Source organism: Propithecus coquereli, unplaced genomic scaffold (assembly GCF_000956105.1).
Source record: "Propithecus coquereli isolate 6110/MARCELLA unplaced genomic scaffold, Pcoq_1.0 Scaffold533, whole genome shotgun sequence".
NCBI lineage: Eukaryota > Metazoa > Chordata > Mammalia > Primates > Indriidae > Propithecus > Propithecus coquereli.
This window is the reverse complement of record NW_012151208.1, coordinates 2,356,060-2,370,237: the sequence shown is the minus strand read 5'-3', so window position 1 is coordinate 2,370,237 and position 14,178 is coordinate 2,356,060. Positions and strand designations below refer to the sequence as shown.

Here is a 14,178-nt window from a genome sequence, read left to right as displayed (position 1 = left end):
ATTTTAACACTCATACCAATGAATGTTTTTTAAAACCAATTAGGCCCTTTAAAGAAAACAACCTCTAACTATGTTCTGCAAATTAATTCCGATCACATCTTTAAGTCCATTTACAGCCAAGCTCAGAGTCCTCCTCTTCCGTCAGCTGTTGACTTTCTAAGTGTCCCAGGCAGCTGCGTGTCTGTCTGTGGCTCCCTGCGATGACTTGCCAAAGCTAGGTTTCTTAGGGCTGCTGACTTCTATGGGGCTCCCTGACAAAGCCTCCGCTCTGCGGAGGCTGCGAAGCCCAGGCATCCAGCCCGCCTGTGGCAGGAGTTCAGGGAGTCAGGGAGGCCTCTTTAAAACCATGTCACGCTCCTCTGACAACTGCTCCTCTGTGCTTATTTGAACTGTCCCTCCCAATTAGCAGTAATAAGTGACTCTGTAAAGATGAGCAAACACTGTGCCTTCATTAGTCCACACCAGCTCCCTCGCCCCCTCCCACGCCTGCATTCCCTGCCCTGTGCCAATCAGCCCCAGAAAATCCCCAGAGTATCCCTCCAGCAGTGCTGGGAGAAAGCTAAACACATCTGACTCTGGGTGAACAAGGACCGGCAAAAGGCAAATTAATGACAACCCATTTGAAGAGTTTGCTTGAAATTATTGTATTCTGCCCATCCACCGAAAAATTGATTACTCCCAGGGTAGGGGGGGAAAATCCAAATCGATAGACTAGAGCAAAGTGGTCAAAAGGCATGCACCAGGCCCATTTATTTTATCTACTTCCCCTTGCTGGCTGCCCCCTCCCTGCTCCCTTCCCTAACGTCCCTCTGCCCCTTCTCGATCCACACACATTTTTTAAAGAAATGAGATATAATTTACAGGGCAGGAGCTGTTTGGCCTTTTCAGATAAAGCGCTGATGGCAGCCCAGGGATTGCTGCATGGTTATACATCTCCCAGATGAACTGGGGCCTGTGAACACCTCCAGGACCAATTGTCGCAGAACAGTGTATGGGGGATGTGGCCTATTCCCTGTGGTGGCAGGGCAGTCCTCGCCTGCCAGAGAGATATGCAAATGAGGCATTTGGCTCAGGGTTCCCGCCGGGCACAATCCCCTGCTTCCCCGAGCCTCCTGTAAAACAGGAACAAAAGTGATGTTCTCCTTTAGACCAACAGTCATGTGACAGGTATGGCTTCTCTACACCTGGTTAAATTGCCCTGTGATTTTAGGGTGTCACCAATGACTCTGAGTGTCACCCTCCTCAGATTCAGCAGCTGCGACATTTCTAAACACGAAGGGTCCTATTGCTTGGTAGCAAATGCCTCTCTGCCTGAATTCCATATCACCCATCCAGCTTCGTCATTGAGCTGGCCCTCCCACACCTGTTATGCCTTCCAACCATCTCAAGCTCTCAACAAATCCAAAAAACGTAACAATATCTTCTGTCCCACACATGCTCATGGTTCTACCATTTTCCCATCTCCCAGGCTGGGGGACTATGGGGTTGGTGCTACTATACCTCCCATTGGGGATCAGACGGTATTTTCCTGTTCCTCAATTTGAGCAATGCATGGGCTCATTTTAAAGGGCAAAACATTCTTGTGAACCCCTGGTGATAATTTATTTTTATTATGATATAACTGTTATTTATATACAAACGCTACTTAACCATCTAGGATTATAGCTTTTATGCAACTATTAAAGATTTTACAAATTCAAAGCAAAAAAAAATCTCTACATAGCCAAGAATATTCAAATTGTTAAGGCTAATTTAACATCAAGAATGGTCTTGGAAAATCCAAATCTCCACTCACAGCACTAATAGGGTACTGGCCACTAGGGTGTGCACCTTCTTCCATTTTCAGCACAGCTGCACTAATCTGGACTTCAAGATGCCTAAATCCTCTCCTCGCCCCACACTTTTCCCAGTTGAACCTACTGTCAGGCCTTCGCTGGTCCAGCTGTGATGGCATGACACATGTGGGTGTTAGTTGGGGCAGTGGGGATGGAGGATAGACTGGACATAAGGAGGGAATTAGGGAGCTGTTTAGGAAGCTAGTGATTAAGATCTCATCTCTTAGCTCAAGCTCATTCCTTCCCACCCTGCTCTGTCATGCTGGGGCTGGGAATCTGCATGCCTCCCTTCTGCTTCGCCAGCTACTCCTTTTAGGGCTCTGACAAGACTAGTGCTTGAAGGAGACTGGGAGGCCGGAGGGAAAAGGGACTTGTGCCTTTCTGTTAGCTTCTTGTTCACATGAACATCACCCTAGCCACACTTCTGACTGCTTCCTGTTCCTGGTTACTTCCATTTCTTGACAGCATCTCCCCAGCCTGGCTTCCTTGGTACAGTAGCGACAGTTCCTTCCACTGGAGGAACTTATCATTGTTACAACACTTGCAGAGCTAACCTCATTGCTTCTGCTGGAGGACACCGTCCCAAGCTGGCCAGGGCTCCTCTTCAGGGGTCTGAATTGCAGCTCCAGGGTGTCCCGTCTCCATGCATCTAAGTGTCCTTCCTCTTCCCTCTGATCCCCCAGCCCTACAGTGGTAGCTGCTTTCTGGAGTTGCTACCTCTGTAATACCTTAGAGTTCATGCGTTTTACACTTTTTGTTACAAAGTTAAGAACTGTTTGTATTAAATTCTCTCTGTTAAAATAACAGAGGAGGTTTATGTCTTCCGACTGCTACTGAAGCCATTGGGGTGTCCTGGGCAAGATAAAGATATCAGCAGTGGGAATGGAAGGAAGCAGCTGGATTGGAAAGATTTTTAAAAAGGACAATTACTAAAAAGATCATGGAAATTGGAGGACAGGAGAGAAAGGAAGAGGAAGGACTTGCACTTTCTAGAATGAGCAACTGGTAGAAAGAGGTGCCAGGAACTAAGGTAGACGAGGTCAACGTTTTCTGGTGCCTTTGGCCACCAGCATTCATTCCTCCTTCTCTTGCAAGTGACGCATCTATTTTTGTTCCCATGCCCATCAACAAGGGTGGTCTTTGGGGTGGGACATAGGTGGTTCTGTCCTAAGCCAATCAGCACTATTCCCTCCCCTTGGCCATTGTGATTGGTTTAGGGATGAGCATGTGGCCTGCACTGGTCCAATCAGGCTAAAGCCCAGGCATTGGTTTTCTGTGGAGGAACCACCCTCCCCCCTCCAGCTGTGGGAAGGAGCACAGGGTCAGTGCTGATCCTCCAGGATGATGCTGCCATGAGTGAAGCCAAAGTTGAGAAGGCAGAGCCAGGGAATGGAAAGGAAGATACGGGTCCTGAGCCACTGGACCCATTTGGCCCAACACCAGCCCTCCTGGGATGTTTCAATCACATGAACTGATTGGCCCAAAATGTGACTTCCTGTTTCAGCCTTTATTGCATAGGCCAGTTTGAGCTGATTTCACCAATTAGCAACTAATCACTCTAAATGATGCAGTAGAGAATACTGATAGAAAATGGGTTTGGAGGAAGTTGGTGAACTCTAAAACCTGGACCAGTTTTAGACTTCCAAGAGGAAACTTCCTAGATACAAAAACAAGTGATAAAAACCATCTTTCATTAATCTTTGCAGCTATCTAAAGAATGGAAAAACAAGTACCACACGTACTCGCTATTAAATTGGAACTAACTGATGAGCACACATGTGCACAGAGGGCAGTAAAACTCAGTGGAAATCAAGCAGGGGGAGGGGGAAGGAAGGGAGGGGCGAAACTTACCTAACAGGTTACAATGAACACTATCTGGGTGATGGGCACACTATTAACCCTGACTCAAGCATAACAAAAGCGATCCATGGTAACCAAAAACATTTATACCCCCATAATATGTTGAAATAATAATAATAAAAAAGGACATTAAAAAAGAAACAAGTGATATTTACTGAACATTTGCTATAGGCACTGTTTTAAGGGTATTAGGAACACTTAATAATTACATAACCCATGAGGTGATTACCATTGTTATTTCCACTCTACAGGTAAGAATACTGGATCACAGTGGTTAAGGACCTTGCATGAGGTCCCACTTTGCTCCCTGTAGCCTGATGTACCTATCAAAGGACTTTGTGACCCTGCAGCTTAAAAAGGGAATTGTCTAAATATGGCCATTTTCGAAAACTGAGCACTGTCTCACGTAAGAGTGATTATCTTACTACACAAACAGGCCTAAAATTTCAAGTCCCCCCTGCAGGCCATCCCCGGCTGTTTGATTCTTTGACATCCACGCCCCTTTGTCTTTTCTCTCAGGAATGTAGTGGTAAGTTTAGGTTGGGATCCTCCAGAGGTTGACCTTGAGACTGGGATTTGCATGCAGGTAGTTTCTTGGGAGATGAATGCCAAACAGCATCAGGAAGGGAGTGAGGAAGTGAAGAGCTGAAGGAGGGATGCTCATGCCTGCTGGAACCCCTGGGGTGCTGTGCAGAACATGGGTTAGAAGAGTCCCACGGAGGTGTCCACCAGCTCCCATGGGTTGGGGGCTGCTCCCAGGGCATTAACTCCATGGCAGTGCTGGCCTGCTCCGGCCATGGGCTGAGCAGGTCCTGGGGCCAGAGAGGGGCTTTGCTTGAAAGCTTTCACTGGCTGCCAACATCATAGGTGCTGATGGCAGGAGGCAGTAAGGTTGGCATGTGCAGGAAGAGTGAGTGCCAGGCATTGTGAGCCTACATGGGCAGTGTCTGCTACAGGAACAAACAGCAGTTTCCAGCCCTCAGAGAACAGCTAGCACATCTCTAACATTATTGCTGTGAAAAGGAAGCTCAGCTCTTACCATTGGCATGGTCCAGCCATTTCCTGACACCCCAAAACTTGATCTCCTTCACAGAGCCTGTGGTTGGATGAACAGGGCCATGGCCAGGGAATGGTGTCTTTCTCTGAGTGACTTTTACAATCCTTCCAAAGGCTATGCCTATCATAATTTGGGCCATGAGTTCAAATTAGGAACCGGTGGTCTACGTGAGTTCAAGCATGTAGATATTTGCAAGCTTGTTTTAATGTTTTTTGCTTATAAGATACAAACATGTGGATATTTCACATTATCTACTATTTTTTTTCCTTTTGAATCCAGAGGTTTGTATATTTCCTTCTTATATCCCTGTTGGCTAAGCTACAGTCCTCTTGTTGAGCCAAATCTTACTGTTTCTATTTTCTCTCTAAAACATGTTCCAGGTTGATTTTCCACAAATGGCCAAAGCAGTATTTTTGGCCCCACATGTTCTTCCAGAACTTTTCCATTCCCCCACCAAGAGGTGATTTATTTCCCCTTCCTTTGAAGTTGGGCACAAGTAGATTCTGGGGGAAGTGACACTTATGTGACTTCTGAGGCCAGGTCATAAAAGACCATGCAGCTTCCACCTGACTTTGTCTGTTTCTGGACACTCGCCCTTGGAACCCAGCCACTGAGTTTTGAGGAAGCCCAGGACGAAGGGAGAGGCCACGTGTAGGAGGTCTGGCCAACAACCCCAGCCAGGATCTGAGCTGATGGACAGCATCAAACACCCATGTGCAAGAAAACAAGCTTTCAGATGATTCAGGACCCCAGCTGAAGCCCCAGACATTTTGGAGCAGAAGCAAGTTGTCCCTACTCTGCAATGTTAATTTCTCGCCCATACAGTCCATGAGCAAAATAAATAATTGTTTCATGCCACTAAGTTTTAGGGTAATTATTTATATAGCTGGATAGGCAAATCTTTGCCTTAAAGGTAACGTGGGTGGTGGGCGTCTGCTGTCTACGGGCTAAGGGCTTTCATGTTATGCCACGGACTCCCACACTCCACCTTTTCTCATTCCAAGGGATGTGCCCAAGCAACTCCAGCAGGGAACTTTAATCAAAGATGCAAAGACTGCAATGTCCCCAGCGTTACCTTCAGGGTCCTATCTCGTCCAGGGTGCTTTGGTTACGAACAACAGAAATGATTCTGAACAACGTAGGCACAGCAGCAATGTACTGGAAGGGCATGGGCAGCTCGTGGGGCCGGAGGGGAGACCTGAAGGACCAGGACTTAGAAGAACAAGGACCAGAGCCATCAGGGGAGCTGGGGAGGTAGACACAGCATCTTCACAGCATTGCCAGGATAAATTGGCTCCCTGAATTCTTCTGCCCTTTCACTTGGCTCAAGAGTCAATTTCCCAAGAAAAATAGTCTGATCTGCCTAGTGTGGGCCACATGCCCCCAACACCCCATGGAATGGTCAGGACATGTTGCAGGTGGCAGGGTGGTAATGACATCTGCTGACATGGACTGAGAACTTAGCCTGTGGCAGGCACATGGGTTCAGTTACTTCACCTTCACCGGGAGGCAGCTGCTGCTACTGTCCTCATTTTGCAGATGAGGAAATGAAAGCACAGAGAGGGTAAGAAACTTGCCCAAGGTCACTTAGCTGGTAAGAGATATCACCAGGGCTTAAACAGCATCATGTCCTGGACTCTGGGTTCCTACCTTCATGGCTTCTCATAGGCCCGTAGCTAGAATGCTGCTCATGTCGCAGTTCCCCGAAGGTAAATCAAAGGGCTCCTTACAGCAAAAGAGGAATGGAGGCTGGGCCGGGAAACACAACACGTGCTCACAACAGAGCCTAATGGTCCAAGGGACGAAGGGGAGGAGGTTTGAGACCAAGATCTGGGTCCTCAGAGAGGTGGGTAACCATTAGACCCAAACTGACTTACTGCAGGGCCAGGACATGGCCCTGGCCGGAAGATGTGTGTGTCTATTTGACATAGACATACCAGAGTAATTCCTTAAAATGGGATAACTGCTTACCTCAGGGCCACAAGCATGAGAACTATTCATGGATTGGTGCTCACAGCTGTCTGGGTCACCTACCTACATGAGTCCTGGACATAGGAGATGATGCCCCGGTGCAGAGCAGAGCCCCTTGTACCCAGCATGCAGGAGATCACCATACAAAATATTGCTCTGCCTGCATCCGTTTGTCCTCTAGAGCTGGGCCTCCCATGCAACTAAACTGTCTTTTTTTCCATGGCCTTGAAAACCACTTAAAGGTAAAATCCTCCTTAAAGAGACATTAAAATACATCCGGCCTGTGATTCAGTGAGATGTACATAACAGGTGCTCGATGCATGTTTGCTGTTGATAATGAAAAGACAAGATGTTGGGAAAAGCCATATTGTGCTGTGGGGTGTCTCACCCCCTCAATCTATAAAGCAATTTCACCGAGAAAGATTCTTCTGGGAGAACTTGCTGGTTTAAGCTGTGCTCACTCAGCTTAATCACAATGGGATTCAAGAATTAGTTCCAATCCAAAGGAAAGAGAATGTTGTTCAAAAAATTATAATCTCGCCTCTCTTTCTGCTGTTGGTGTCCTTATCTCCTTAACACAGCACATTTACATGCTTGTTCTTGTCCCCAAAGGACCAGACATAGATTCTGAGACACGGACCTCATCTGAATTGGTTCGGAGACAATCCTGAGTGATTTTCTAATATTAAAAACAGTGATCCAGATGAAAACATTTTTAAACATCTTTTTAATTTATTAAGAGGAAAGTTTTAAAACATTTTAAGTATGTACACAATTTTCCCATCCTCCATTTTTTTCCTTTTCCTTCTTTAAAATTTTAGGGAACCCAGCAAATGCTGTATGATCCCAAATGTTGGCTCTGTCCTACAGGCCAGGCCAAGGACCCACAACTATGAATATTCCTGCAAAGAAGGTGGCTCTAGATTCACTCAAAGCCTTGTCTGCTCATCCTCCTGCAAATCATCCACTTGTGCAATTATGGAGTTTTACAGCCAAAAAAGCAGTGATTTTATGAAACATTAATGGGGCACTTGGCTATGAACAAGCTGTGGTTCTGGGCCCCTTTCTAATCCCTCTGTCGTGTAGGTGCAAGGGTTTCCTCCACCTTCGTCTGTATCCATTGTATTCTGTCTTAGGACTGGGTCCTCAGAAGATGACCCTGAAATAAAGATTTGTGTGCAAGTGATTTATTGGGAAAGTGCTCCCTGGGAAAACCAGCTAGGCAGTGGTGGAAGTTGTACAGAAGTGGGACAAAACCAAGCAAGGTGCTGATCAGGCAAAGTCATGCAGAGAGTAAATTTCCAGGCACTCCAGAAGCTTCAGGGCAGTTCTCTGAGAAAGAGAAAGAGGCAGGCTCTTGTAAATAAAAGCACATCAAAGCCAGGGACCCACAACAATAGTAAAAAGTGATCTGAAGAGACCTTGGGGAAGCGCCAACATTGTCCACCACACATTTTTTTTTTTAAAGAATATTTTTGTGTCATCCTAGTTATTGATCTTTGTAGCCAGGGACAATTTTTTTTTTTATGAGACAGAGTCTCACTATGTCATCCAGGCTGGTCTCAACCCTGAGCTCATGTGATCCTCCCAGTTCAGCCTCCCAAGTAGCTGGGATTACAGGTGCATGCCCCCACACCCAGACCCTACACATATTTAGTGGAGAGAGTAATGGAGAGAGAGTAGATTGTATGAAGTTGGAGGCAGGGGAAATAAAATGAGAAATATTCAGGAAGAGTCTGGGGTGCAGGGGATCTCCAGATCTTTGGGTCCCATCTTGATATTCCCATGTTTATTGGCAAAGTCTCAGTCTTTATCAATCAGATGCTTAACTTGGGTCATAGAAAATGTTAATATTGGGAATTTGGCCCATGCTACAATTCAGCAATGCATATGATCACTTCTAGACTTACTTTTTAACGCACTTCTTGTGTCAGCTCTAAGCAGGAATGGCATTATTTAGTAGGGTCACACTATGTTCCCAAAGATCTGCTTCTAGCTGCACAACCCAGACAGAGAACTTATTCTTCAGTCACTGTAAATTGTTCACTGCTGTTTTGAGACCCCATCTGATACTGCAGTTCTTCATATTTCTTATCCCCTTTAAACTACTCCGTGGCTACCCAAGTCTCCAAAGCTTCACCTGCAGAGGTAGTCTGAGTCATAAGAAACCACAAGCAGTAGCTTAATGTACCATTACATTGCTGTTTAAAATGGAATTGTAACCTTCCATCCTGAGTCATAAAGACTTTCTTGCTGCCCCGATTACCATTCCAAACACCTTGCATGTTTTCTGAATGTCTGGTTCCATGCAACCTCACTCCTGGCACTAATTTTGTTATAGCAAGTCTTTTGGTTACAAGGAATAGAGGCTCACTTGAGTCAATTAGGAACAAGAGAATTTATTGTAATTTATTATAAATATATTGTTGAACTTGGAAGGATATTGAAAGCTGCCAGGAATTCTTGCACTTTCTTGGAATCCCTGCTCCTCTCTTTATCTGTTATCTCTCTCTGTTTTTCCTTTCATTGGTTGATTCCACTTGTTTATTCTCTCTATGCTTTTCCTCAGTCTTATAATTTCTGCTCTCTCATAACTTCAATTTAAATTTTTTAATGCCATAAATTTTCTGCCTCCATTAGTGTTTGGCAAATTTCCCCCCTCATTTTAGTGATGCAAACAGGGGTTTGAAAAGTGCCCAGGAGTTTGAGGCTACAGTGAGCTATGATGATGCCGCTATACTCTAGCCTGGGCAACGAGCAAGACCTTGTCTCAAAACAAAACAAAACAAAACAAAAACAATATCAATCATAATAAAACTCACTCTCCCTCCCCTGCCATTTCACAGAACATCCTCCACAGTGTCCTTATGGCAGATACAAACACAAGTGTCATGCAGGTTTTTCCTATAATTTCCTCTAACAAACATTGATAGGGTCATGCCAAAGCACAACTTGACAAAAGCTGTTCTGGGAGAGCAAAAACAATTCAGTCCTAAAACACAACTCTCTGCCACCTGGGATTAATGCACATTTCGGAGGACTCAGGCAGTGGCTGGATGGAGTAACTTTCAGGCAATCCTTTGTAAATATTGTTTCTTTTAATCAAGCTTTTGCTGAATATTGAATAGCGGGGAGTTCAGGGTTGCCTGGAGTAGTTAGAACGCAGCTATTCTTTATGCTGGCTAAATGCAGACTTTAGCGGTCAGTCTAGCTGGGAGTGGGGCAGTTGTGCTTCCGGGCAGTTTCACTGGCTTGACAAGGATACCTGGCTGTATGGTGGCAATCACTCTCTGCTGCAGTTATGCTGTGTAACAAATCATTCCACAACCCATGGCCTAAAACAAGGATCATTTATTCCCAAAATGTCCCTGGTGGCTGGACTCAACTGTGTTTGGCTCTGAGCAGCAGTTTTGGTCTAGCTCTTCTACACATCTCCCTTCCTATGGATCTGGGGATTATCCAGGACTTGTTCTTCTCTTGGTGTTGATAGAAACATAAGAAGGCAAGGCTCACAGCATAAGGCCATCCCATGCTTTTGTTTTTATTACATCCATCAACCTTCCTTTGGCCAAACCAAGTCACGTGGCCAAACCCGATATCCATGGAGTGGGGATGTCTACACTGTTCACCATGGGGGGGGGGGAGTCAATAACATTCACCCTAAATGATAATCCAAGCCATCACATTCTCCTTGAAAAGCAATTTGGTGACACTGATGAGAATGGCTAAAATTAAAGAGACTGACAACATCAAATAGGGGTGAGAAAGTGAAATACCTGAAACTCTCCCAGATCTGTTATGAGAATATAAAATGGTACAACCACTTTGGAAAACATTTTTGCAGGTTTTTAAAAAGTAAAAAATAAAATTCATGTAAATATGTTACTAGCCCTCTAATTCTAAGTATTTACCCAAAAGAAATGAAAATATATCACCTTCCAAAAACTTGTACATGAATGTTCATACCGGCTTTATTCATAATAGCCCCAAAGTAGAAATAACCCAAAGGTCCATCACCAAGAGAATGGATAATCAAATTCTGGTTTGTTCATATGAGATACTGATGACCAATGAAAGGAACAAATTATTTATATACGCAACAAAATAGATGTCAAAAACATTATATTGAGTAAATGAGCTAGACCCTAAGTACATGCTATATGAATAAGTTAGTATCAAATTCAAGAACAGTCAAAACTAACATAAGGTAATAGAAATCGGATCTGTGGCTGCCCTTGCCTAGAAGGGGCATGAGGGAACATTCTGGGGTGAGGGAAATGCTCTATATCTGGATAGGGATGCTGGTTACATGAGTGAATAAATTTATCAATACTCATTGAATTATCATCCAAAATATGCATTTCGCTGTATATAAATTCCTATCACTTAATAGAAAACAAAAATGGAATTTGGGGTTGGATCTGGATCACAAAGAAGATTAGACTCCATGGCCAGACTTTCTGTGCCATCAACCTGACTAACCTGGTGCCCATGTCAGCCATAATCAAACTCCACAGGAAAACACCCAAATGCTGGTTGATCTTGAGTAAGTTATGCTCTTCAAGGAAAACTGGTTGTTAAATGGTCTTCTAGGAAGCTGTGTGTGGGTCTCTGGGAAAGCTGAGCCTGAGACAAGGACCTGGATGCAGGTGGCATCTCTGGGAGGTGAGCAAGGAAGCAGGATCAGGGAGAGTGAGCTGCAGAAGGAAGGAACACTGCACAGTGAGACTCTGTAGAGCAGATTCCACCAGGAGCTCTGGGAGGGGCACAGAGTTCCCCCAAGAACTGTCCAGAAAAAAACAGAGAGCGAGGCTTTACCACCGCTCCCACCTGTGGCGGTGATGGCGTTCCTGCTCCATTTCCAAGCTGCACTTGTGGATTGGGCTGAGCTCTCCTGCCCCTCTGGAAAAGGCTCCAAGGCAGAAAACGAGAGAGATATGGAGTACAGGCTTGAAGGTGAGACGCTGTCAGTATGACTCTGAGCCCACACGGGGATCGGCCACCTCGGCTGCAGGGGACATCACAGGTGGGCTGAGGGGATGTGGCATGGGGCAACAAAAATGCCTGCCACAGTCACTGCATGGGTTGATTTGCTGCAAGAGGCTGCCAGTTAAACTTGGAGGATTGACTAAGTCTAAATGATAATGCTGGTTTTAGAATCATTGATCTGCAGCCCTTGTTTTTAGACCTAATTAGACAGCAGAATTAGTCCCCCATCGTGATTAGCTGGGTGTTGTGGCATTAGCCTGTGGTCCTAGCTACTTGGGAGGCTGAGGCAGGAGGATCAATTGAGCCCAGAAGTTTAAGGTTGCAGTGAGCTATGATGATGCCACTGCACTCTAGATGGGGCAACAGAGCAAGAGTCTGTCTCAAAAATAAGTAAAGAAAGAAATAATTTTCTATTATGACTCCCATGACTGTATAATCTTAATGCTTACCCATAAAAGATTGCTTATTTTTCTGTATTTATTGGATGGGAAGTGGGCAAGAATCTAGTTAGTCCAAAAGTAGGGCTTAGCCATTCAACGTATAAACTCAAGAAATGTTGAGCAGTTGGGGGTGGGGACACAGCTATGCTCTCCCCCTCTACAAACCAGCAGTTGAAAGGCAGTGACCGACAATAGTGCCCTACGCAGACGCCCTGACTGCTATGAGAATTGGCTTCTCGCAGTGCAGTTTCCCCCTTCCCCAGAGAACTGTCCCCAGCAGATGGTGCCAGCTTATGACCAATGACCTATCCCCTTGCCTAAAAATGGGACGGACTCTGTGGTAGAATTCATGCTCCGGAGACCCCTCTGGGATCAGGCCTAAGCTAGTCTTCATGTGAGACCACATCCTCACTCAGCTCTTTCCCCCAACCTTGAAGAAATCACTTGAGCACGAATCTCATCTCAGGCTCTCCTTCTAGGGAACTCAACCAAAGACAAATGGTGTCATGGATTGAATTGTTTCCCCCCAAAAGATATGTTGAAGTCCTAACCCTCAGAACCTGTGAATGTGACATTATTGGGAAATTGGGTCTTTGCAGACCTAATGGAGTTAAGATGAGGTCACTGGCAGTCACTGGGGATTCCAGCCATGGCTTTGTGCTACCCCATGGCTATGGCTTCAACAAGGGCCACAGCATGACCAAGAACATGAGCAAGACGAGACACAGCTGCCACCCCAGCGCCTCACCAAACACACCAATTTTGCATGGGACATGATCTGAGAGGTGTGTGGCTTCGCCTTATATGAGCAGCGTGCCATAGAGTCGCTCAGGGTCTCCAAGGACAAACGGGCCCTCAAGTTCATCAAGAAAAGGGTGGGGACACACGTCCGTGGTAAGAGGAAGCAGGAGGAACTGAGCAATGTCCTGGCCACCACAAGGAAAGCAGCTGCCAAGAAGGACTGACCACCCTCCGCTCTGTGCACAATAAAATCTTTATAGAGATTAAAAAAAAGATGAGGTCACTGGGTGGGCCCCAATCCAATATGACTGGTGTCCTTATACAAAGAGGAAAACGCCATGCAATGACAGAGACTCATGGGGACTCTCTCATGTGGTGACAGCCATGTGACGACAGAGGCGGAGAGTGCAGTGATGTATGTGCAAGCCAAGGGGAACCAGGGCTTGCTGGCCACCGACAGAAGCTAGGAAGAGACAAGGAAGGGTTCTACCCAGAGTCTTAGAGGAAGCATGGCCTTTTGACACTTTGATTTTGGACTTCTGGCCTCCAGAAATGTGAGAGAATAGATTTCTGTTGTTTTAAGCCACCCGATTTGTGGTACTTTATTACGGCTGCCCTAGGAAACTAGTGCAGGTGTTTAGTCCAACTCTGACACTGGGGTAGTTTTAAGGTCCTGTTTCCATGTGAGCTTCGCTAACGAGGGGAAGGGCATTCTGAGCGCGAGCAGTCAGCCCCGAAATCACATCTTTCCACAGTCTTCAGGCACGGGGGAGCAGGGTTATCAGACTAGAAGGAAACACTTCTTTTGACAGTCAAGGAGGCTTGAAGATGGGAGTGAATTTGGGGTACTCAGAGCCCCCCAAATCCACTCGTATGCTCTAGCATCCTTCCACTTCTCTGGGTCTCATTCTTTCCTGACCCAGAGATATAAGATGATTTCCTCTGCCTGCTCCTCTACCACCCACTTCATTTTTATCCATTGCTTAAGAAGAAACCCTTCAGTGCAAAACAAGGCAGAAAGGGCAGCATTTAATACCCACTAGCCTGAAGAGATGGTTTTGTTTCCATGGAGGAACAGCTCAGAGTAATTGATACTTACTGCTGGGTTTTGCTTTATTTTTATCACACCCTCCCTCATCCAATAACGTAAGGCAGCCTCACTGGGTGCTGAGATCCACCCAGGCCTATTAGTAGAAATTAGCTTAATTCTCCTGCTAAAAATTTAATTCATATAAACCCATGGGCTGATCCTTAAAAAGAAAAAATATATATTATAGCTTACTTA

General features: G+C 45.6%; 1 pseudogene; it reads left to right on the top strand.

The window, feature by feature from the left end:
• Positions 1-12,801: 12,801 nt before the first annotated feature.
• On the top strand, positions 12,802-13,117 carry LOC105820678 (annotated as a pseudogene).
• The last annotated feature ends 1,061 nt before the right edge of the window (positions 13,118-14,178 follow it).